The sequence below is a fragment of the Fukomys damarensis genome, unplaced genomic scaffold (genome assembly GCF_012274545.1).
Source record: "Fukomys damarensis isolate Sample0158 unplaced genomic scaffold, DMR_v1.0_HiC HiC_scaffold_14, whole genome shotgun sequence".
Lineage (NCBI taxonomy): Eukaryota > Metazoa > Chordata > Mammalia > Rodentia > Bathyergidae > Fukomys > Fukomys damarensis.
Window position 1 is genome coordinate 62,054,695 of NW_022900926.1, and position 22,867 is coordinate 62,077,561.

At 40.5% G+C, this 22,867-nt stretch overlaps 1 protein-coding gene and 1 non-coding gene across 6 annotated transcripts in view; both read right to left on the reverse strand.

Annotated features, from left to right (window-relative positions):
• Nucleotides 1–22,867, reverse strand: part of Hs3st5 (heparan sulfate-glucosamine 3-sulfotransferase 5) — a 250,082-nt gene that overhangs the window by 151,471 nt on the left and 75,744 nt on the right. For all 5 annotated transcript variants that reach the window (XM_033763396.1, XM_033763393.1, XM_010614053.2 and 2 more), the window contains exon 2: nucleotides 5,917–6,101. The gene's annotated coding sequence lies outside the window, so the exon portion shown is untranslated. The remainder of the gene's footprint in view (nucleotides 1–5,916; nucleotides 6,102–22,867) is intronic.
• On the reverse strand, nucleotides 13,546–13,743 carry LOC117286090. The gene has a single exon (XR_004517212.1). It is a non-coding gene; the product is annotated as a U2 spliceosomal RNA (small nuclear RNA).

Below are 22,867 nucleotides of genomic sequence, written 5' to 3' on the forward strand. Positions count from 1 at the left end.
ATTTGAAGCATCACTCTCAAGTCACAAAGTCTAACAAGACACAAGAACCTTGTTTTGGACCATCTTAAACAATTCCTCCTAGCTTTAAAAAGCTTATTTCCAGACAACTGAATATTTTTCCAATTCTTTAGAAATACTTAAAATTTACATTAAAAATACATCTTTTAGGAAACATTTAAGCAGCCCTGAGATTTATTAAAAAGTCAGCCATAATTGTATCAATTGAAGCTAAACATCGATGATGCTAAATGTTTTGATTTAATATTAAATATTTGATTAAACAATATTTTAATTCCTCTACATTTTCTATGTACGCATCTGTAGTTGTTTTTAAGTAAAAACAGGACCATATCACCAGGTGGTTCTGTATCCGTGAACACATATTATGAACATTTTTCAACATTAGTAATCATAGTTTTATTATATAAATTTGCTGGCTTCCTAACTTGAGAAAACTTATTTTAATCTTTGTGTGTATCTTGCAGCTTTCTTATCACACCACTTCATGATAACACCAATACATCCCAGAGCTCTTTGCCTATCTAAATCTGCTCTCTTCTACACTCATGGCCCAGTTGGTTCTGCTATGCTAAAGCTGTCTTACTTTTAGTTATTTTTCTCTCTCAATATCAGATTTCCCAATAAAGCTGATCAAGCCTGACTTAAAACCAAGTTATCTGTCTTCATTTCTGGATTATGGAATGAAAGAAAAGCCAATAACAACTAAAATAATGAATAATTTTAAATACAGTTTCACTTATAAGTACTTAGCTAATCTTTTTCTTCAATTCTTCAAACTTCATCTCAGAGAAAAACATTCTCCTACCTTCTTTACCCAAAAAGTCACTATTAAAAACTACTTGTTTAGTTTCTCCTTGTTAAGTCATATTTGACAAGGTTACTGTTTGCTGCTCTTTGTATTAGGACTTTTCTATGAAAAACTTGTAAGAAAAAAATAAGCCATTATACAAGATCCCAGTGGTCCACTTCTGATCTACATCTGTGTGCCACTATGATTCTACAGTTTCTGTAATCTGTTCTTTTGTTGTATATTTTACTTGCTGAGCACTGAGGCCAGCTTCCTCAGACTTCATGAAACAGGACTGTAAGTTTTCTTTAGGGAACTACAATTTAAGAACACAGTCTGAAAAATGTCAGTGGTGAAAATAGACTCACTTACTGGACAATTCCATTCTCTCCCCACCTGCTCCTTTGCAAGGAAAGGGGAATAAAAAGAAGCCAAAGAAGAAAGAAAGAGGTGAGGAGGTATAGAGAGGAAAGAAATGAAAAAGTAGTTCCTAGGTTTCTCTGAAACTGAAGTTGCATTAGCTCTTTGTTAAGTCCTATTTAGAGACTGTATTCAACCATAAACTTATGCTCTGTAAATTTTAGGATTTTATGGTGTTGTATATCTCAAAGTTTCCAATCTTATGTTCAATTATGGTAATCTTGAGAACAATTCCGAAAACAAATGCATGTGAAACTATTACTTCTGTTAATCCAATTCTGTAACTCTTTAAATTTGATTACATGAAATATACTTTGCCTTATTTCATGCATATGACTATATTCAATTTTCTAGGTATATTTCTAATAGCTAATATGTGTAAGCAGTTGACACTATGGGAATATATTTTTTTGATGAAGGGTTTATTTTTGTCTTTCATATGTTAAGGACCAGAAATCTGGTATAATCTGAGCAAGTGCGTACAAAGACTGATAGAGACACACAGAGAGGAGAATGTCGATAAGCCTGATTTTCAACCACAGAATTTTGATTAAAAACTTCATTGTTCATTATAAATATGAAATCATACTGAATCTTTAGGGAGTCATCACAATTAAAAATCTGAATATGTCTCTACTAATCCCATCTTTTACTGGAATAAAATAAGTTACCTCTTATAAACTTGAAATTCCAAACATTAAAAATAAAGTTGCTTGCTGGGTAATTAGCTCAGTGGTTCCACCTCCTGCCTCACAAGTGCAAGGACCCGAGTTCGATCCCCAGTACCAAAATAAATAAATAAATAAATAAATAAATAAAATTGCTTATATATGTGCACCTATGTTTATAGAGGCACAGTTTGGAATAGCTAAAACTTGGAAACAGCCCATTTGTCCATCAGTTGGAAACTGGAGAAACAAGATGTGGTTTTTCTATAAAATGGAATATTACTCAGCCATAAAGAATGAGAAATTAGATTCATTCATAGGAAAATAGATACATATTGAGGATATACTCCTAAGTGAAATAAATAAGTCACACATGTAAATACCGAATAGTTTCTCTGGTGTGAAAAACTATAATAGTACATAAGATCCTAATGATATAATTGACAATGTGAAATATAAAGAAAAGGGCTAAAGGTGTAGGGAAAGTGGGAAGGGTAGGGGAAAGGGAATAAGGGAAAAGAAAAAATGGGAGAAAATGAAAAAATGGAAACAAAGTGTTTGTAAAGAGGGAGGGGAGGAGGGGTTGAAGGGAGGGCAGGCACAGGGGGAAAAATTGAGAACCAAGACCTGTCATGCAAAGGTACAAGATCCCAATAATGAATGTTACTGTACTGTATATCTAAAATATACAAATAAACTCAATAAAAAATTAGTGAGATAAAGGAAGCAGAAATACAAAAGTCATATTCACTGGGTGTACCTGTATCCTGTTATAAATATATCACATGATTTATAAGCTCTTACTTGCAAAGAATAATTGTAATGATATATTAAATAGATCTTTAAAAAAATCTAAACCTGAGTTTTCAAATGAAGAGAAAACAATACAACCCTTAGAATGTAAAAATGCTTAGCCAGCTTTGGTAATAACTCATAATTTAACCTTTTAGATGTTTCTTATAATTACAGTGGATACTTGAGGATCCCATACAAACAACTTGAATTATGACAGCAATTTTAGTTTTATTTTTACAACCAAATTAAATGAGTTATGACCCAAATGCTGGCTGCTTGTGCAGTTGTAAACAAAGATTCTCAATGCCAGAAAAGCATATGTAAGCATACATAAGTGTTAGTCTGAGCCCAGATGTGCATGTCTGCGGATGTGATTTCAGTCAGTGCTTTTTATAATCACTAGGATCACCACTATCAAAATGGCCCCCAAATGCTAGAGAAGAAGCTAAGGAATGAAAGGAACATAAACCAACCACAACTGAAAAGAAGAAAGAAATTATGGAGAAGTATGAGTATGAAATGCATGTGACCAATCTCACTAATATGTACAGCATGTTGAAATCCAGCATCTCGACAATCTTACAGAAAAAAGATTTGTACAAGGAAGCTAATGTTGCTAAAGGAGCTACTCAAATGAGTAAGTCATGATCAACAGTGTGAGAGGAGGTGGAAAGGCTGGTATTAGTGTGGATAAACAAAAGGCTGGCAGGCTATAGCCTATCTGAGTCTATAATTGGTGAAAAAGCTAGGGCTATAAATGCAGAACTCATAAAGGATAATCCATCAATGAGTGATAATGGTGAAATATTTCGTGCCAAAAAGGGATGGTTTCACAATTTTAAAGCAAGAACGGGGGTTCATAGCAAAACTAGGCAGGTGACACAGCCAGTGCTGATAAAAGGGCTGCTGAAAATTACATACACTGCTTTGAAACAACAACAGAGAAATTGGTCTTTTCTGGAAGAAAATTCCCAGGAGAACATATACTACCCAGGAAGAGAAGATTCCAGGCCACAAGCCTATGAAGGATAGGCTACCCTTATTGCTATGTGCCAATGTGAGTGGTGACCTGAAGATAGAGCCTTTCTCAGTTTATCACTCTGAGACTCCTAGAGTGTTCAGAAAACGTAAAGTCATGAAGAATAGGTTAGGGGTTACATGGAGATCTAACACTAAAGCCTGCATAACAAGAGTGCTTTTTCTTGAGTGGATCAAAGAGGCTTTTTGATATACAGTTAAGAAATGTCTAGAGGAAAAAGATTTGCTGCTCAAGGTTCTCCTTATCATGGTCAGTGCCCCTGCTCACCCATGAGATTTGGAAGAAGAATTGGCCGAAGAATTCCCATGGCGTTCATTTGATTCCTCCCACTTAATACAACTCCTCTACTGCAGTCTAAGTACCAGCAGGTTATAGCTGACTTTAAGAAGCTATACACCACGGAACTGTTCCTGAAGTGCTTCCAGAGGGTCTCAGATACAGATTTAACCCTTTGAGAGTTCTGGAAGGAACATTACAATATCCTTTCCTGTGCGGGGTTAATTGAGAAATCTTGGGCCAATGTCTCTCTAAGGACACTGAGATCCACCTGGAAGAAAGAATGGCCTAAAATTATATAGGTGAGAGGATTTGAAGGCTGTGCAGAGGAGCCTGAGCCTTCAATTGACCCTGTGGTCGATAACATCGTCACTATAGCAGAGTCCATAGCTTGCAGGTAGACAGTGGTGAGGCTGAGGAACTGGGGGAGGAGCACTCAGAGGAATTGTCTAGAGAGGAATTTTAGCAACTTCTGGCTGAGCAACACAGAATGGCAACTAAGGAGTTTTCTGAAGAGGAGGGGGATATCAACAATCAGTGCAGCAAAGTTCTTCTGAAATGAAGGAAATCCTGAAAAAATGGACAGAGCTGCATACCTTTGTAGAGAAGACTCACCCAAACAGAGAAAAAGCCCATCGTTGCAGTTGCATTCACTTGCTTAATGACAGTGTCATGTCATGCTACAGAACAGAGTCACGGAAAAGACAGAAACAGGCAACCTTAGACTCATTTTTAGTTCTGAAAAGGTTGAGACCTAGTGAGCCAGAAGCAGGTCCCCGTGGCCTACAGACTGTCCCAGGGGGAGCCAGATTCCTGATGATTTTATGAAAGGGGACTCTGCTTCCCAACAATAATGACCTTCCACTTCATCCTCCCTCCCTGCAAGCCAAAGGTGACAACTTGAATGGTGAGTGCAGTATGAAACTATTGTTTTTGGTAAACTAGGAACATTTCATAACTTTTTGTTGAATACACTAGAAAAATTATTTCTTAATAATTATGTGTTTCTTATAAATTATGCACATTATATAATCCTTCTCTATTAGGAAAAGGATAGTTAAGGGGTGCTTTGGGAGGTTCAGAACTCATTATTGGTATTTCCATGATTTCTCATGGGGAAAACAGTCTTAACTTACAACCAACTTGAGTTACAGAAAGCCCTTGTGAATGAATTGAGTTTGTAAGTCAAGGGTTCAAGTCTATATTCAATAACTAAATATCTGAATAAATTAAAACAGTATACAGGACAATGTACCAGCTAAAGAGGGCAATGACAGGGCTATCACACTGAAAGAGAGGGACACCTGGGAATTAGTCATTATATTAAACTTTAAAGGAATATAAATGAGAATTAAAAATTCAAATTGAGTGGTTAAACAAGAAGCACTGATTTAGCACTTCTGTGCTGACATGGCTCTTCCCTATTCTTGTGACCAAAGAAAACCATGTAAAAGTCCAAGTTCAACCCAAGATTTGGAAATACAAAGTGTATTTCTTCAAATTCCATGACTTAAAGGCTAAAGACCGAGAAACCAAAAGAAGTCAGGTTCCTGGGCCATACCCAGTCCTGCCGAGTCCACATCTCTATGAATTATGCCCAGGAGCCTGTCTTTTAAAGGCCTCTCCTTCACCTCCATGTGCCACTTACACACATGACATCTGAGAACCACTGCGGCCTCTTCATGGGAAACATTAAGGAGCAAGATTTCCCCTGTGCCTCTTATTTACAGGACATATGCCTCTTTCAAGCACCGTATTCATTTCTTTCTGCTTTTTGCGCTGGAACCGCACATTGGTAGCCATTTTTCTTACATTTAGTAAGTGCTCTTAATATATATATATATTTTTAATTACTTTTGATACAATTCAGAGTTACACAAGAATATGAGTTACTGCTAAAATTCACTTACCTTCAAATCCTTATGCTCATCTAGAAAGTTTTGAACATGCACAGTGGAAGCTTTGAAGAACAAAGACGTGGTGGAGGGCTGACTTCCAGTGTCGGGACCGGCCAAGGGGACGCCTTCCGTGGACGCCACAGTGCCGTGGAGGAGAGAAGCCACCAGTGTGAGTCCCGGTGGGTACCCGACTATCTCTAAACAGAACAGAAACACCAGCATCAGTCACCTGTGATTTGGGGAATCCGCCATGGAGAAGGTTATTTTCAGTAAACTAGCAGTGTTACTAAATTTAAACTTGGCTGGGTTTGCTGTTCGCTGATTCAGCACAGTTGTCATTTAAAATTTCATATCATTGTGAAGTCAGAATTGCATGAAGACATTGCCCGCAGAAGACTCTGGTAGAATTCCCACTGCGTTATTTCCTCTAACACTGCATCAAGTAGTATAATTACTAATTTTACTTTTGATATGCAGGTGTTGCGCTCTGGTACTGAGTTCCTTCCACAGTTAAGTGCTGAGGTGTCTTGGTAATATATCTTTACCTGAAATTTTACCAGACTCTGTCAGGGATAAAATGGGAGACTTCTGCTAAGTCCCCCAGGAGTCATCTGGTTGTTTTGCTATATTTCCTTTCACATGGGTAATGCCTGCCAAGATAATTAGGCACAAACAAGAATAATATCCTTTCTAGTACATGCATTGCCTACTCAGGGAAACTGAAATCCTAGCATCTTTGCTGAATGACTTAAGCTGAAGTTGGTAGTTGAGAAGGAGACTAAGGCACGTTTTAGAGCTGGTAATCAAACATGCAAATGTTCTCCTAATGGGTAGATGAAGCATGAGGTACAGACAAACACAAGGTCAGACGCAAAATGTTGGAGTGTTCTCCAAGTGTGAGCACAGAGTACAGTGTACAACCATAATTGTCATGCAAGACCCTGATGACTGGTTACTGAAAATCATTCCCAACTACCTTCTTCCTTGCTGTGTTTCACCAATAATAGAAATAAGAGCTGTCCCGTGACCATGTTCTAACACATTAGCCACTGTACATGAATTGTGCTGGGTAAAAAACTCCAGGCAGAATTTTGCCTTACTGATAAGCAGAAAAACTCCTGCTCCTCTTTTCTCTTCCACACGTTTACTTTCCTTGAATGGGAATGTGGCAGTTGGAGGCAGAGCAACAACTTTGTTCCCATGATGGAAAATGCAATGAACACTCAGAGCCCAAGCTAGAGATGCTGGTATGGATGAACAGCCGAGCCAATAACACTGACTCTGGAAATGTACTTGTTCAAACCACTGTGGTTTTTTATTCCTTACTAATGGACACTTTGTTGGTTGACAAAACACTCAAAATTCTTACTTAAAGGTAAGGTCCACTGCTGTGATGGGAGTAATATTTATTTTAAAATTCTTAGGAGGTTATGATGAAAGGAAGTTGAGGTTTCCGGGGAGTTGATGACGGCCTTCTCTCTGACTTCTAGGAAGGCTGTGTTGTGGGAATTATGAGACCCAAGGTGATTATGACTAGCTAGAATGAAGTGGGGAGGGAAGCCAGCTCGTGGCTTGGTTTGGAAGAAGGTGCAGTATTAAGGCACAGGAAATGGTAGAATCCTGTCTGTCACAGGGGCCCAGATCACATTAATTGGAATCTTACTGGAAGACTGAAGCTTCATCTCAGAGTTCTTCCTAATAAAAACTTGGTCACAGCCCAAGGCCTCACTTCCTCTTTCCCAGAGTACTGTCTTAAGAGTCTTCAACAGATTTCTCTTTCTTAAACATTATGGCAATACGTCCTATGAGTGCCTTCAGGCCTGACCTTTTATTTTTTTTTTTTTCAGCCTTAACTACTCACACTGACTTCATTGGATTCCTCTTTTGTTCAAAGCACAAGAGCTCCCTTAGTCTACAGAACTGCCCATGGTCCTTAAAGAGGTATCCAGATCTACCTATATTGTGGGCTCTTCCAGATTTTCTAACCCCTGGTTAACACTTTGGGTGGGGTTGGGGGGAAGATTTATTCTCATTCCAGAGGTTAATATTAATTAGCTTTTGAGAGTCAATGTCTTGCAATCTCTATCTACAACGATAAGGATGAACACATGCCACTTGAAAGTCAATGGATCTCCATGCTGGAGCTTTACTGCCCAGAAAAACAAGCATTTTGCTTCTTTTTTTCCTAATTTTAATTTTTATTAGTGCATATTTGTGACGAATAATGATTACACTCATCACAGGGTCCTGGGACATGTACATAACACATCTCAAGCCTTTTTACATCCCTAGTCCCTCTCAGACGGTCTACCCCTCCATCCATTACTTGTTTCTCTTCCCATTTGCAAAAGCTCTTCCCCTGTTTCCTCATACCCTGAGCATGCAAGTATGCAGCCTCTGAAACTACTGGAGGTAATCTTGGGCTCAGAGGATCAATCAAACACCAAGGAACCAGAGCGGAGAGGCAGAGAGAGGAACTGAGCTATATCATGTTATTTAACACTGGATAGAGACCTGCAGCACGGCTTGGGTTTGGAACGCCCCCTCCAAGCCTCCTGTGTTCAGAGTCAGGTTGTTGGAAGGTGACTGAATTCTGAGACTCTAACTTCATCAGGGAATGGAGCCATTGATGGGTTCATGATTTTATGGCATGAGTGGGAGATAACGGAAACACAGGCTGCATGGCCTAACTGAAGGAAGAGGCTTGTGGGTTGCAACCCAGGGCACTGTATCTTGTCCTTGGTCCCTGCTCTCTGACCCTCTTTCCCTCTCTCTGCTTCCTGCCTGCCATGGTGTGAGCAGCTCTGCTCCACCATCATGTCCTACCTCACCTCAGGTCCAGAAACAATGCATCCAGCTGGCCATGGACTGAAACTTCAGAAACCCTGAGCCAAAATGGGTCTTAAACCAATATTTCTGATATTTGTCACAACGGCAAAAAGCTGACAAAACTACTTATATTTTAATTGTTTCCTGACATTTTTACTAATAATTACTTATCTTCCTTCTTATCCATATTTCACCCCTTTTTTTTGTAAATGACACAGCCCTCTTTTCTCAGGAAACCTTTCCAGATGCTAATAATTCATAATGAGAGAAGCACAATCTAAACCACTTTATTATACACTGAATATGCCACATTGGTACATTATTTCTTCTCTAAAAATCTAAAAGTTAATTCATATTCATAAAAGGTAAGGTATTGCATTTCTATAGGATAGAAATGAATAAGAGAAAATACATTAATATTCTGTCAAAAATGGAGAAATAGGAAATGTGCATCTGATCACAATTTAACACCATGTGTACAGGTTCTTTAGGAAGGAGTGAATCTGCATGATATATCAATGAATATAAGTTCAGATAAATTTCGAGTTAGGTGGATGCTCATGATATTTCTATTTGTACTGATATATTTTCAACTATTTTTATTGATATATAATTTCTATTTTAAAAATAGAAGTAATATTTCAGTATTATAAATGATGAATAGCTGGTGCCATTTTTAGAGACTTAATTATTTTGGAAAACAGTTACTCGAAATTAATTCTTAAGTCCTGGATATTCACCTGAACAGAGAAAATGGAACTTTAAACATTCAAAGATAGGTGTGCTATGCTATTCTGTTGTGACTGACACCCTTGGAATACGGTAAATATTTCCAAGGTACTATTAAGGAAGAGTGTGCACTCTCAGCCAAAAGTGGAGAAGAGCCCCATGCCTGTGGGCACCAATCAGGAGACAGAGTCTGCAGGTCTTTCCAGCATCTCCCTGGGGTCAGCTGTTCTCACCTAAGGGAGGTAGACAGCATTAGAATGAAAAAGGCCAAGAAAAGGAGAGGCCAGGAAGCTCAAGAGGTCATGATGCAATGAACGGAATTCTTGAGCAGACTAAATATTTTAGTTAAAAAGACATTTCTCAGACCAAGAAGTAAAAGCATCAAGTAAATATATGAAAAAATGTTCCACATCACTGGTCATTTGAGAGATGCAGATGAAAACAACACTAAGATTCCACCTCACCCCCCAAAGAATGGCTGCTATCAAGAAATCACACAATAACAAATGTTGGTGGGGTTGTGGAGAGAAAGGAACCCTTCTCCATTGTTGGTGGGAGTGCAGACTGGTGCAACCACTGTGGAAATCAATATGGAGATACCTCAAAGAGCTTGGACTAGAGGCTCCATTTGACCCAGCCATCCCTCTGCTGGCTATCTTTCCAAAAGAATTAAAAGAATCATATCACTGTGATATATATGCACATATGTTTATAGCAGCACAGTTTGTAATAGCTAAAACTTGGAAACAGCCCATTTGCCCATCAGTTGGAGACTGGATAAAGAAGATGTGGTTTTTCTATAAAATGGAGTACTACTCAGCCATAAAGAATGAGAAATTAGATTCATTCATAGGAAAATAGATACATATTGAGAATATACTAACTGAGATAAATAAGTCACACATGTGTAAATACTGAATAGTTTCTCTGATGTGAAAACAATAATAGTACATAAGATCCTAATGATATAATTGACAATGTGAAATAGGAAGAAAAGGGCTAAAGGTGTAGGGAAAGTGGGAAGGGTAGGGGAAAGGTAATAAGGGAAAAGAAAAAAATAGGAGAAAATGAAAAAATGGAAATGAAGTCTTTGTAAATGGGGAGGGTAGGAGGGGGTGAAGGGAGGGCAAGGGGTATGGGGAAAAAATTAGAACCAAGACCTGTCATTTAAAGGTACAAGATCCGAATGATGAATGTAACTATACTGTATACTTAAAATATACCAATAAACTCAATGAGAGGAAAAAAAATTTAGTTAGTTAAAACATAGCTGAAGTTTGCCTAAGGCACAGTTATACAATGAGTAGCTGCCTTTGGGTTCTATAGATTGTTGTTCAGTTATAAATACTTTCCAGTTTTCTCAGGCTATTTAATCTACTGGGGAGTTGGTAAAAAATTTTTTAAGAACTGAAAAAGATAAAAATGAACCTTTCTCCATGAAATGCTTTGGAGAATGAGTACAAACAGTTCTCACAAAATAATAACAGGGAAGGTTATTTTATACTTTTCTCCTTGAGTACTAAAAGACATTTTAAGAAGCCAGTGAATCATGATTTAATATTCAATTGCTTTTCAAGCAAAACAAGAAATTCCATCAGTGTATTAGTTACAATTACATTTTCTCTGGAATTCTCCAGTGAATAGGATGAAGTTGCACTGTTAATTTTGCTATGTATTTTTTGTTTTATTTATTAATTTCTGAATCTACTAACAAAATTGGGTTTGTTCTTTTGCATAAAAATTGATGCATATTCTGTAATTGTGGTGCAAAGTTTTAGTATTTGTTTAAAGTTGATTCTTTTGTTAAGAGTATGGGATTGCCTGCTTATATATACTTTATGCAGATGTTCCTCTCAATATTGAATAAAAATGTCAATATTTTTTCTTTGATTACCTCTAGGGCAATGATATTGAAGACCTTCTGACAGCTCCCAGTAACAAGATGTAAAATTCCCACTTATAATTTTGAAAATGTTCTAAGACGGTAAGAAATCTAATATTGCGTGATGGGAACCAAACAGGGAAAACTACACATCCACCATCACCCCGTGATCAGCCTTGTATGATCTTCTGGGGCAGTGAAGGACTGTGGGCTGGGGAAGTCCAGGACTCCACGGAAGCAATCTCAGAGAGGTCCTTAGAGGGAGATGGGACTGTAACGTGGGTAGAGAAGCTAAAACTGTATTATAACAGAGGGTTCCGCTACATGAGAGTAGTAGTACTAAACGTTTTTGGGGAGGATCTTTTTCCCACAACTACTTCTGAAGCAAACCCTTGAATCCTGCAGAACCTGGGTTGACTAGTGTGGGCTTTGAGAATAAAGAAGAGGAAACCCAGGAGTCCCAAGTTGCTGGTCCTGAGCCAGATCCTATATCCACCTGGTCCGTAGATGCAATGGCTAAGCTTAACTGTCAACTGGCTTGTGTTGGGCGCCACCCAGGGATTTGTAAGGCACACTTCTGGGTGTGTCCGGTGGCTCAGGGAAATGTGACCTTGGGAACTAAGGTGCATCTGCTCCCTCCCACCGCCCCTCTCTGGCACGGCTCCGTCTCTGCTTCCTGGCCCAAATAAACTGAGCCGCTCTGCTCAGCCACACCCCTGTGCACATCCCTCCGCCAGGATGTTCCTGCCTTGGAGCAGCCACCATGGACTGACTCCCTTGCACTCTTAAGCCAAGTAAATCATTTCCTCTTTGCAACTATGGGTGTCAGCTATTGCATCTCACTGACAGAAAAGCTGACACACTTGGCAAATTCCACAAAGCCAGGTCCACCATGGAGCCTACAGTGGGATACATTGCTCCATTTAAACCACTGGTACTCTTTACTCTAGTTCTGTTATGGGCATTTTTCTGGTCTTTTAAAATTTATCATAAAAGCACATTATTCAGGTATATTTCTATTCTTCACACTACAGTAATAATTTGTACAAAGCACACAGAAGTTACAGAAGGTGATGGTCACTTCACATAAATACTTGGTTCAACTGTCCAGCTCGGTAAATAATCCCTCACAAAAATGCCTGCAGATGAAAACTTGTAGTTTAATTCATAATTCATAAAACAGCCTCATATTTATGGATTTTCTTATTTAAATGTTAATTCTTTACTTCTACTCCTTTAAAATACATTTCTTCATTGACTTGACAAAGAACCAATGAACTTCTCTGGCTCTGTCTTTGGGGAATCCGAGTCCAGGGCCTCTGCCTTCTCCACCCCCTGCTCACAACAGCCTCAGGTGCACAGTGGATGAGGAATACATGACGATTGCTCCACTCTATGCTTTGCATGAATGCACAAGAGAAAAACGTTTCCAGCCTTTATCTGCTACCATTTCCATTTATTTCTGCCACTAGCAAGGCTGGAGATGTGCATTACTTCTGAGCGCAGGCAAGATGCATTTAGATACGCTTTTCCATCGCTCTACAAGATAAAACACGCTAGGTAGCGATTGTTACTGCAATTTTATGCCAAACAGAAATATCTTAGATTCTGATGGGCTCCACAGATTCACACACACAAAAGATGGATGTCAGAGAGCAGAGTGCTTAACTATCTCTATCCTCGACACTGCTGGCTCTTGGCCCATGATTATCAGTGCTGCTTTCTCAGAACGTTTCCCAGAAAGTGAGTCACCCACAGTTTAAATGATGGCTTTGAAAATGACTCTACATATGTTAAAATTATTGAAGATATCCACTTGCTTCATAAGCAATAAAAGATATAAATATGTTTTGAAAAACCTTGCACAATAATCAAAGACTAACTTATTTTTTTGTAGAAAGCAAAGAGGTAGGCTATGGTAGGAAGCACAGGAAATCCACCTGTTAATGGGTTTTGAATGGCATCATTTCTCTGGTTGACAGAAAAAATTTACAAAAAAGGAATTTAAATTGCATAGCCCTTTCTGGTAATATGTTATACAGAGAAAGTTCAAATAAGTGAAAACTAAAACCAAATACGAATATTGAATTATTATGAAAATAGCTGGGACAGAGACAGGGAATGTGGCTTCCAACACAAGGTCTGTCTCCACAGATAAATTATCTCTTCCTGAAGAACGTCCATTCTGTCCATCTACACATAAGAGGTTGGACAAGGCTGGGGGTTTGTAAACCTTGCAGTTTTGAGTACATGTGAGTTAAAAATTTAAAAAGCTAATACTCAGGCTCCACCTTTAAAGATTATGTTTCTGTTGGTTTGGGCGAATAAACTGATCATCAGAAGTTCCCTGGATGATTTTAATTTTACACTTGATCTTAGCCAAAAGGCCGAGAAGCGATGGGATGATTTTAATTTTAACCTGGGATATGGTGGCAAATCCCAGTGCTGTGGGAGGCTGAGGCAGGAAGATCTCAATGGCCAAGCCAGCCTGGGCAACTTGGTGACTTAAAGAGACCTTGTCTCAAAAACACAAACCACCTTTCTGAGTTTAAATTCACTGTATGTATGTCCTCTAACTACCTCTAGTGACTAAAAGTGTATGTTTCTGGAATTTTCGGTAAGTCCCTTCTCATGTACATACACACAGGAGTGTATACACACAGGACAAAGATTGTTCATTGACCTGGGTGCTTTTTTTTTTTAATGATAGCAAAGTTTTATTAAAGTAGGAAAAGAAACAAGATCAGCAGGGCAAGTGTGGGCCAAGTACAAGTAGGAAAAAGTCCACTCTACAGTGTGAGGGCAGCCACCATGTGAGAGAACTCGATAGCCAGGATCCTTATTTCTCACAGAAGTCTTTGATGAAAGCGAGGACTAGATACTCAACAAACCACTGGAAACTTGGCTTCTTACATACAAAACAAATAAAGCACAGCACTAACTCTGAGGAAGTTAAAGAAAAGCAAAAAGTTACACACAGGGACTGTTAGAATACAGGTGTCTTTCTTTCTTTTTCTTTTCTTTTTTTCTTTTTTTGGTATCAGGGATTGAACTCGAGTCCTTGTGCTTGTGAGGCAGGCAGCAGAACCACTGAGCTAAATCCCAGCCCCAGAATACAGGTTTCTTATCTGCCCATCAACGTCTAGTAAAAATGCAGAATGCTCACTTACATAAAATAATTCAGAATTCCAAACCTTTAAAAACTCCTCTACTTTCAATGTAACTTAGCGAATACACAAAGACAATAACACAGCAAAAGCACAAAGTTCACTGTTATGGAAATATTGAGGGTTGTTCTGATTAAAGGAGACAAAAAGATATCTCAGTGACGTGGCTTGATGGTTATTTATCGAATGGGTGAAAATTCCCCATGTCTAAATGTAGGCCTTTGTCTATCTGATTACAGGAAAATAATTTTCCTTGCAAAATGTTCACAGCTTTTGCTTCGCTGGAGGAAGAGTCCAGAAGTCACTTGATGTCTCTAGGAACTGCAAAAACTCAGGCCTGCTGAGTTTCTGGTGCTTTTGCCAAAGGGCAGAACAAAGCCAGGGGTCTAGTCTTCCACTACCGAAGAAGTTAAAAACAAAGAAGGGAAAAAATTCCAGCACGAGCTTAAGGTACCGTGAGGGACAGCTGGTCTCCTGCTTCCCATTCTTCTGGTCTGGTCTGGTCTGGTGCCCTGTACCTGGGCAAAAGGCAAGGACCTGGCCCTGATCTCCATCTCCGTCTCCCTGGGTGAGCAGCCTATTCTGCATAATGTCTTTCTTCAGCTCTGTCTTCTGCCAAGCACTGCTGTACCACAGCTTTACTGTATAATAAATGAAATCCAGTTTAAATACATAACTATCACTTGAGTGTTTCTGTTCTAAAATATGTTTTACTTGCTGCACTGTTAGGCTTCAGAGTCCCTCAGGACAAAGACTAGGCCTTTCCTGTTGCAGGCGCTCTCCCCTCCACTGGAAATGACGAAATAGTAAATACAACCAGAAATTCAATTAAGATTACAAAAAACTTAGGTGAGCTCCCACTAAGAACTTAGAATTTGTGAGCTTGTTGGTGCTCCCGAATGGCTAAGACATTTGTGCTCTCAGTGTGCATGTGAGAAAAGGTCCTGCTTGATTGGGATTCTGTTATTACAGGCTCTCATTTAACAAAATACAGTGAAGCAGGCCTGTGGCTGTGCAGGTTGCACGTACAATGTGCATGTCGGGGTCCCATCTCCATCTCCCTCTGCTATGCGGCTGAGGCTGCACTAAGGACACAGGAGCTGTGGTTCCAAGCTGGGACGGGAGCACCATGCCTCACTCTGCAGCGTGCTTACCTCTGGTCACTGCTGCTGTCGGCAGGGCTTCTCCTGACCTCTCAGGCAGGACAGCGGGGACAGGGGGCCTGCCTCGATGGGGTGGGAATAGAGATGTTTGAAAGACCGATTCTCAGAACTTCCTTCCTTTTTGTAGGGGTCACTTAACCAGACACAGGTGATCACAGGCACTAGAGCTTGTCTAATCAGACAGCATTCAGTTCTTCATTGAGTCAATAAGTATTTATGGTGTGCCTTCCTTTTTCTAAGCCATAGTGAAAAAATTTTTTCTTTTGCAAGCAATAACTTCTACACTAACTCCAACTTAACAAGTTTCAGTTGTCAGCTTCTACACCGTGCTCTGTGGGCTCACGCGCCTGCACGCTGTCTGGCCTGTTGCAGTTGCTTTGCTCTTATCCACAAGGCACCGATTTATTAGTGCTACTGCTTGGCTCATTTTCATTTATTCTTAATCCCATTTGGAAGATGTCTCAATGAAATGAAATGAAATGACCCAAAATACTTTACTGTTAAACTTCAGAATGTCAGATGCAGGGCCGGGGAAAGGGAGGGAGAGATCTACCCCGTATCCACTCATGGCAGAGAAATGCTACTGGGGAATCATCTTTTGTTGCTAAACACAAGACCAGAGTTGTTGCTGTGGTTGAAATCCTTCATGAAAAACTGGAAAAAGTGCACCAATATAGTTTTGTAATTTAAAAAAGCCCACCATGTAATCTGGACTCTTTTCTCTGTGTAATTATAGTCATTTTCCAAGTGTCTAGTATGAAAACAGAGAGCCACAACTGTAGTTTTCAGTAATTTCTCGTGAAAACAGCATCTCAGTTTAAAACCCAGGCTGCGGCTCTGTACTACACCACCCACAACTACTCCAGCTGCCTGTGCTTCGGAGCGAGCACCAGTTGGACCAGAGATGGGGCCACGCTCACTGAGAACTCACTGCAAGCCTGAGTGGGCCCTGCCCATGGCCCGGGACATGTAGAGTGAGGGCACCGCCCAGGGTAACTTCGGTGTCAGTGGGTTACAGGATCAAAGTAGGAATCATGCAGCAAAGCCACAAGGCAGGGAGGGTGGGAACCAAAGAGAGACACAAACCACGAGGTGGTCCGTGGCTCTAACCTCATGGCTCTAAAGACAGCACTTTCAGTTCCTTAAGCCGAGTCTATATATTTAAAGAAACACGAGAGTTTTATCCTTCAAGAAAAAAAAATCTTATCTACGTATGTTTGCCAGGACCTTTTATCTGTAACTTCAACAGGAAATAATTGCTTCTTCCAAAACTACCCACTTTGATAACCCTTGCATACACAGGTTAGTGTGGAAAAACCAAAACATTCTTTCAGGCAATTTCAAGTTTCATCATCTCAAGAACAGATAAACACTGTTAATGTTTCCCTTTCTCCTCACCTTCTCCAATCTCTGTCTTTGTTCTCCCTTGTACTACTTCCAAGGCAGTATTTCTCTTTTATCTATTCTCATTATGTATTTTCTGTATAACCATCTACTTTTTAAAACAGAAGCAGGTAATCACTGAGAAAAATTCAAGTTCAACTGCTGTTATGGAAAGGCAGGCCCTCATCAGGCAATGTCATAATGTAGAAATGCATCCCCCTCACAGGAAGGTCTCCAGTAATAACCCTTACTGCATTGGTTTTGCCACAAACTGAATCTTTGTTGGCAGAAATTGGCCCTTAGGTGGAAGCGATGGCTTTCTGCAAGAGATTTTGAAAAGAGGTTGCAGCATCACCTGGTAAATCACGTAAGAGACTGGGACAGTGCATAAGTCTTGTGTGGTGTGGAACTAAGAGCTCTAGGAGCGAAGAGAGGAGTCTCAGTGTAGACACAAGTCCATGACAAGATCCAGGAGGTGTACACATAAATCACTCACAAAAGAAGCGAGCCAAGATTTGAACTCCTCAGAAAGACAAACCATGGCTGTGGCATTTCCATCAGCTCTCTTTTTGTCACTCTCCACTTGGCCATCGTAAAAGCAAGTGTTCCATAAACTAATGGGGGGAATGCTGAAACCCTCAGGCATGGCTGAGCTGCCGGTCAGATACTATCTCTGCCTGAGTCACAGTGCTTCTGCAAAGGCGGTGACGGCTAAAAGGTCTGAGTTACAGTCCATCAAGCACACTACACACACATTTCACGTCTTCAGGTGTACTCAAGACAGCTTCAGCAACAGTGTGCAAAGCAACTTACTACAATTGGCTTGTCTACTCATCTTGGCTTTGAGAAACCATAATTCGGCTGCTCAGCCAGTCACTAGGTGTTTTCATGCAGCATTTACACACAGCACTGTTCCCACTGGAGAGGAACGGGCACACGATCACTCTTCCTCTTGTCTTCTCTGTGGTCCCGGGAGCCTTTCCTTCTACCCAAAGCCGGGCTTGAAGTTGCCTGGTTCAGACTCTACAGCTTCTGCATAGGAGGCTCAGTGCTCCCTGCCATCTGAGAAGGACGTGGGTTTTGGTTCTGCTCTTCCCACATCCTAAGGAGCACCCTCAAAAGGAAAGTATTTCTCTTTTGGTCAAACTGTTGCTTTACACAGAAAAAACAGACCAACAGATGACAGACAGACAGACAGACAGACAGACAAAAGGACTCAGCCACAGCTTCAAGTGAAAACTATACTTTATTCTTCTGCCACACCTTGTTTCATTTACTATAATAGTGGGAGAAAGGATGATTGGAGTAGATGAAAGAAAAACTGCTTTTCTAATTTGATTTTCTCCTTCCTATCATTTGTATATTCTTGTCTTAATTTTGTTTCCTCATCGTAACAGTGGATATGGCTGTCTGCATCTTCCGGGACATGCTCCCATGCTTAGTGTGGTGTCTTCCTCCCTTACCCTTGCTGAGCCTGGTGGTTCTTCAGCTTTCAGGAATTTAGTGGAATGGACCCTGGCAGGGCCTCTGTGATCTTACATGGGTATAAGCCACTCAGGAGGACAGAGTTAGTTGTGAGGACCAAGTTTTCAGGTCAAGGTGGGCTTCCTCTGTGCCTCCTCTATATACCCCTTGCCCAGAATAAAGTTGCAAAAGTTCCCTCCTGTAAAATTCCATTCTGTATGAATCTCCCTGTTTCTGTTCCTCTTTCAAGGCAAGTTATCCTAGGGCATCTCCACTCTGTTTCTGTTTCTCTTTTTAAGATCCAAAGATGAATTTTTTTTCCTTTTTGATTTAACTAATATAGGTATTAGTCATAGGTCCACCTGCTGGTATCCTTGCTTACAAAATCAGATGTTCTATTAAAAGAAGAATTGATTCTGCTTAGATAATTTTCCAGTAAGTGCCCTCGCGGTGCCCCTTGAATATCCAATAAAATGTAAAAGCCCTCCCAGTACCCCTCAAATATCCAAAGATAAGCGAGAGCTAAAAATAGAAACTATATAAGCAAAAAGTTTACTTAACCCTATGTAAACCCGCTGCAAAAATGGATCTGGGCTCTCAGTCTTAAGCCGCTGCGACGGTGACACCTGAGGGTCCAGGCTCTAGCTTGCAATAAACTCCTCTTGCAATTGCATCAGACCTGACTCCCTGGTAGTCTTTGGGGACTTTGAGACTTGGGCATAACATTTGGGGGCTCGTCTGGGATCCCCAAATTCCCCACGACTCTCTCTGGAGGAAATCAGCTGGCAGGACGTGCACATGAGTCTTTTTCTTTGTTTCTTGTTTTTTGTCTTTTTGTTGTCCGTGTTTTGATTTGAAACCCGAAGGTCTTTGTATGCCAACCATGGACTATGGGCCGATGGGCCTAGATAGCCCCAACAGGGAGGGAAGAGTGGAAGATGTTCCTGCCCCAGGGGAGTTCGCGGATCGAACTCAGGTTTTTCTTGCATTCGCGTATCAAACACAGAGTTCACAGATCGAACTTGGGCTTTTTTTTTTTGTATTTTTTTTTAAGGTATAGTGGGTCATTCCCACCATATGCTCTGGTTTGTTTGGTTTCTTGTTGTTTGGGTGTGTGTTTCTTGTGGTTGTGTCTCATGTTCTTTCCTCTCTGTTCACAATGGGTCAATCTCAATCTATCACAACACGCTCTCCTTAATGGTGGAACATTTCAAAGAGGTGAAAGCATGGGCACATGATTTGTCCGCAGAGGTAAGAAAAGAAAAATATCAAACCATGTGTGATTCTGAATGGCCTACTTTTGGGGTTGCATGGCCAATAGGTGGCATTCTAGATTTAAAAATCATCCAGAAAGTAAAACAGATTGTTTTCCAGAGCAATCCAGATCAAGTCCCTTATATTATTGTGTAGGGAGATTTGGTGTTGAACCCTCCTCCATGGTTACGATCTTTTCTCACCCCTGGACAGCTGATTCCTGTTCTGGTCTCCAAGATAAAAGAGAAGCCTCAGGAGTCTGAGAAACCAAGTGCTCCAGTTTATCCTTTACCTTTACAGGGAGAAACTGATCCAGAATTAATTTTTCCTTCTCTTCCTTCCCCTTATTGCCCCCCATCCAAATCTAATCCCCAAAGAGGATAATGATGCTGCTATTGAGGATCCACATCCCCCCAGTGGACCCGCCCAAAGTGCTGTTAATGCTGATCTAAAACCCCCCAGTGGACCCGCTCAAAACACCAGACAAAGATGGGCTGCATCCCCACCAGGGCCTGCTGATTCCACCATCCTCCCATTGAGGATTGCTGGGCCTCCAGATGCCAATGGTAACCAGGATATGCATTATTGGCTGTTTGCCACCAGTGAACTTTATAACTGGAAAACCCAAAATGCTAAATTTTCTGATAATCCCAAAGAATTAAATGATTTGTTAGAAACTCTGCTCTTTACCCATCAGCCTACCTGGGATGATTGTCAACAATTACTTCATGTATTGTTTACTACTGCTGACAGAGAAAAGATTTTGCTTGAATCTAGGAAATTGGTTCTAGGAGAGAATGGAGAACTGTCAATAAATCCAGATCTTATTAATCAAGCATTTCCTTTATCTAGACCAGACTGGGACCATAATACAGCTGAAGGTAAGGAGCAACTCCGGATTTATCGCCAGACTCTATTGGGGGGGTCTCCGTGCGGCTGCTAAAAGGCCCACTAGTTTGTCTAAGGTAGGAAGTGTGCAACAAAAACAGGATGAAAGCCCTTCTGTCTTTTTAGAAAGAATCCAGGAGGCCTTTCGTAGGTATACTCCTATGGATCCAGAGGCACCCGAATCTAAGGCTGTAATAGTAATGGCTTTCATTAACCAGGCTGCCCCTGATATTAAAAGAAAACTTCGAAAGATAGAAAGATTAGGCAAAAGAGTGTACAAGATCTAGTAGTCATTGCAGAAAGAGTTTATAATAACAGGGAGTTTGTAGATGGGGAGGGGAGGAGGGGTTGAAGGGAGGGCAGAGGTAAGGGGAAAAAATGAGAATCAAGACTTGTCATGTAGAGGTACAAGATCCCAACAATGAATGTAACTGTACTGTATCCCTAAAATGTACCAATAAACTCAATTAAAGCTGAAAAAAAAAAAAAGAAAAGAAAAGTGGGGGTGGAAAGAGATAAAACTGGAAAGGGAGGAAGCTGGGCCATAAAACCTTGACCCATTGCTAAGGGAACTGAAGATTATTATCTTTTGTATGATGTGAAGTCATTAAAGGAAATAAGTATGTAGTTAAAAAATAATAATAATAACAGGGAGTTACCTGAAGACCGCCAGACTCGCAAATTGGCTCAAGTCTTAGTGGCAGCCACCATGGGAGAACCTAGAGAAACTAGAAAGAGATTGATAAGAACAGCCAGAGACCAAAGTAAGAGTGAACCCTGGAAAGAGCCCTGGAAACGTCACTCCTGTTTGGATAAGGATCAATGCACCTACTGCAAAGAAAGAGGCCACTGGGCAAGGGAATGCCCTAAGATACCTCAGAAAGAAATACCCATTCTGATGATGGGAAAAAGAAGATGAATAAGGGGGATGGGGCTCAGAGCCCCTCCCTGAGCCTAGGGTAACTCTCAGTGTGGAGAGGAAGCCAATAGAATTTATGGTAGATACTGGAGCTCAACATTCAGTTCTACTGAAACCATTAGGAAAGATTTCTGGGAAATCTTCCTGGGTACAAGGTACTGGTATTAAACAATATAAATGGACTACACAGAGAACAATAAATTTGAGCACTGGTCAAGTACAGCATTCTTTTATGGTGATCCCAGATTGCCCCTATCCGTTACTGGGGAGAGATTTATTAACTAAATTGGGAGTTCAAACTCATTTCAAACCAGAAGGTGCCCTGGTGACTGATGGAATTGGGAATCCCATTCATGTGTTGACTGTTCAGCTTGAAGATGAATATAGATTCTGTCCCACACCCATGCCAGGACCTCAAGCCCAAAACGATGTTGCCTTCTGGCTTGAAAGGTTTCCTCAGGCCTGGGCAGAAATGGGAGGAATGGGATTAGTAAAACATAGAGCACCCATATTCACTGAAGTCAAATCCAGTGTGGATCCCATTCGTGTCCATCAATATCCCATGCAATCTGCAGCCCAACAAGGGGTAATGCCCCATATCAGCAATTTATTGAAACAGGGGATATTACAATCATGCCAGTAGGCCTGGAATACTCCCTTGTTGCCTGTGAAGAAACCGAATTCAGATGATTATAGACCAGTTCAAGATCTATGAGAGGTAAATAAGAGGGTAATTGATATACATCCTACTGTACCTAACACCTATACTCTCTTAAATTCATTGCTCCCTCTGCACTCCCTCTATATACCCCTTGCCCAGAATAAAGTTGCAAAAGTTCCCTCCTGTAAAATTCCATTCTGTATGACAGTCTCCCTGTGTTTCTGTTCCTCTTTCAGGGCAAGTTACCCTAGGGCATCTCCAACCTGTTGGAACAACCTGAGTAGTTAGAAAATGTGACTTAGAAGAGAGCAGCAGTCTCTATAATTAGCTCATGATATACAGACTTGGTGATTTCAAAGTTCAGGGCACACTTCTCCCAAACATACAGAGGCTACCGTCTTACTTTTGAAAGTCTACTGGTTAAAAACAAATTTAAACTCCCCAGGGTTAAATTCTGTTTTCCAGCCATTTAGTTTTTCCAGAGCTGTTGAACAGTTCTACATTTAATCTTAGCCTGTCTGCCTGCCTCTCAATTTCCTCCCTCTCTCCCTTCCTTCCTGTCTCTCCCTCCCTCCCTCCCTTTCTCCTTCTTTCTCTCTCTTTCTCCCTTTCTTTTCCCTCCCT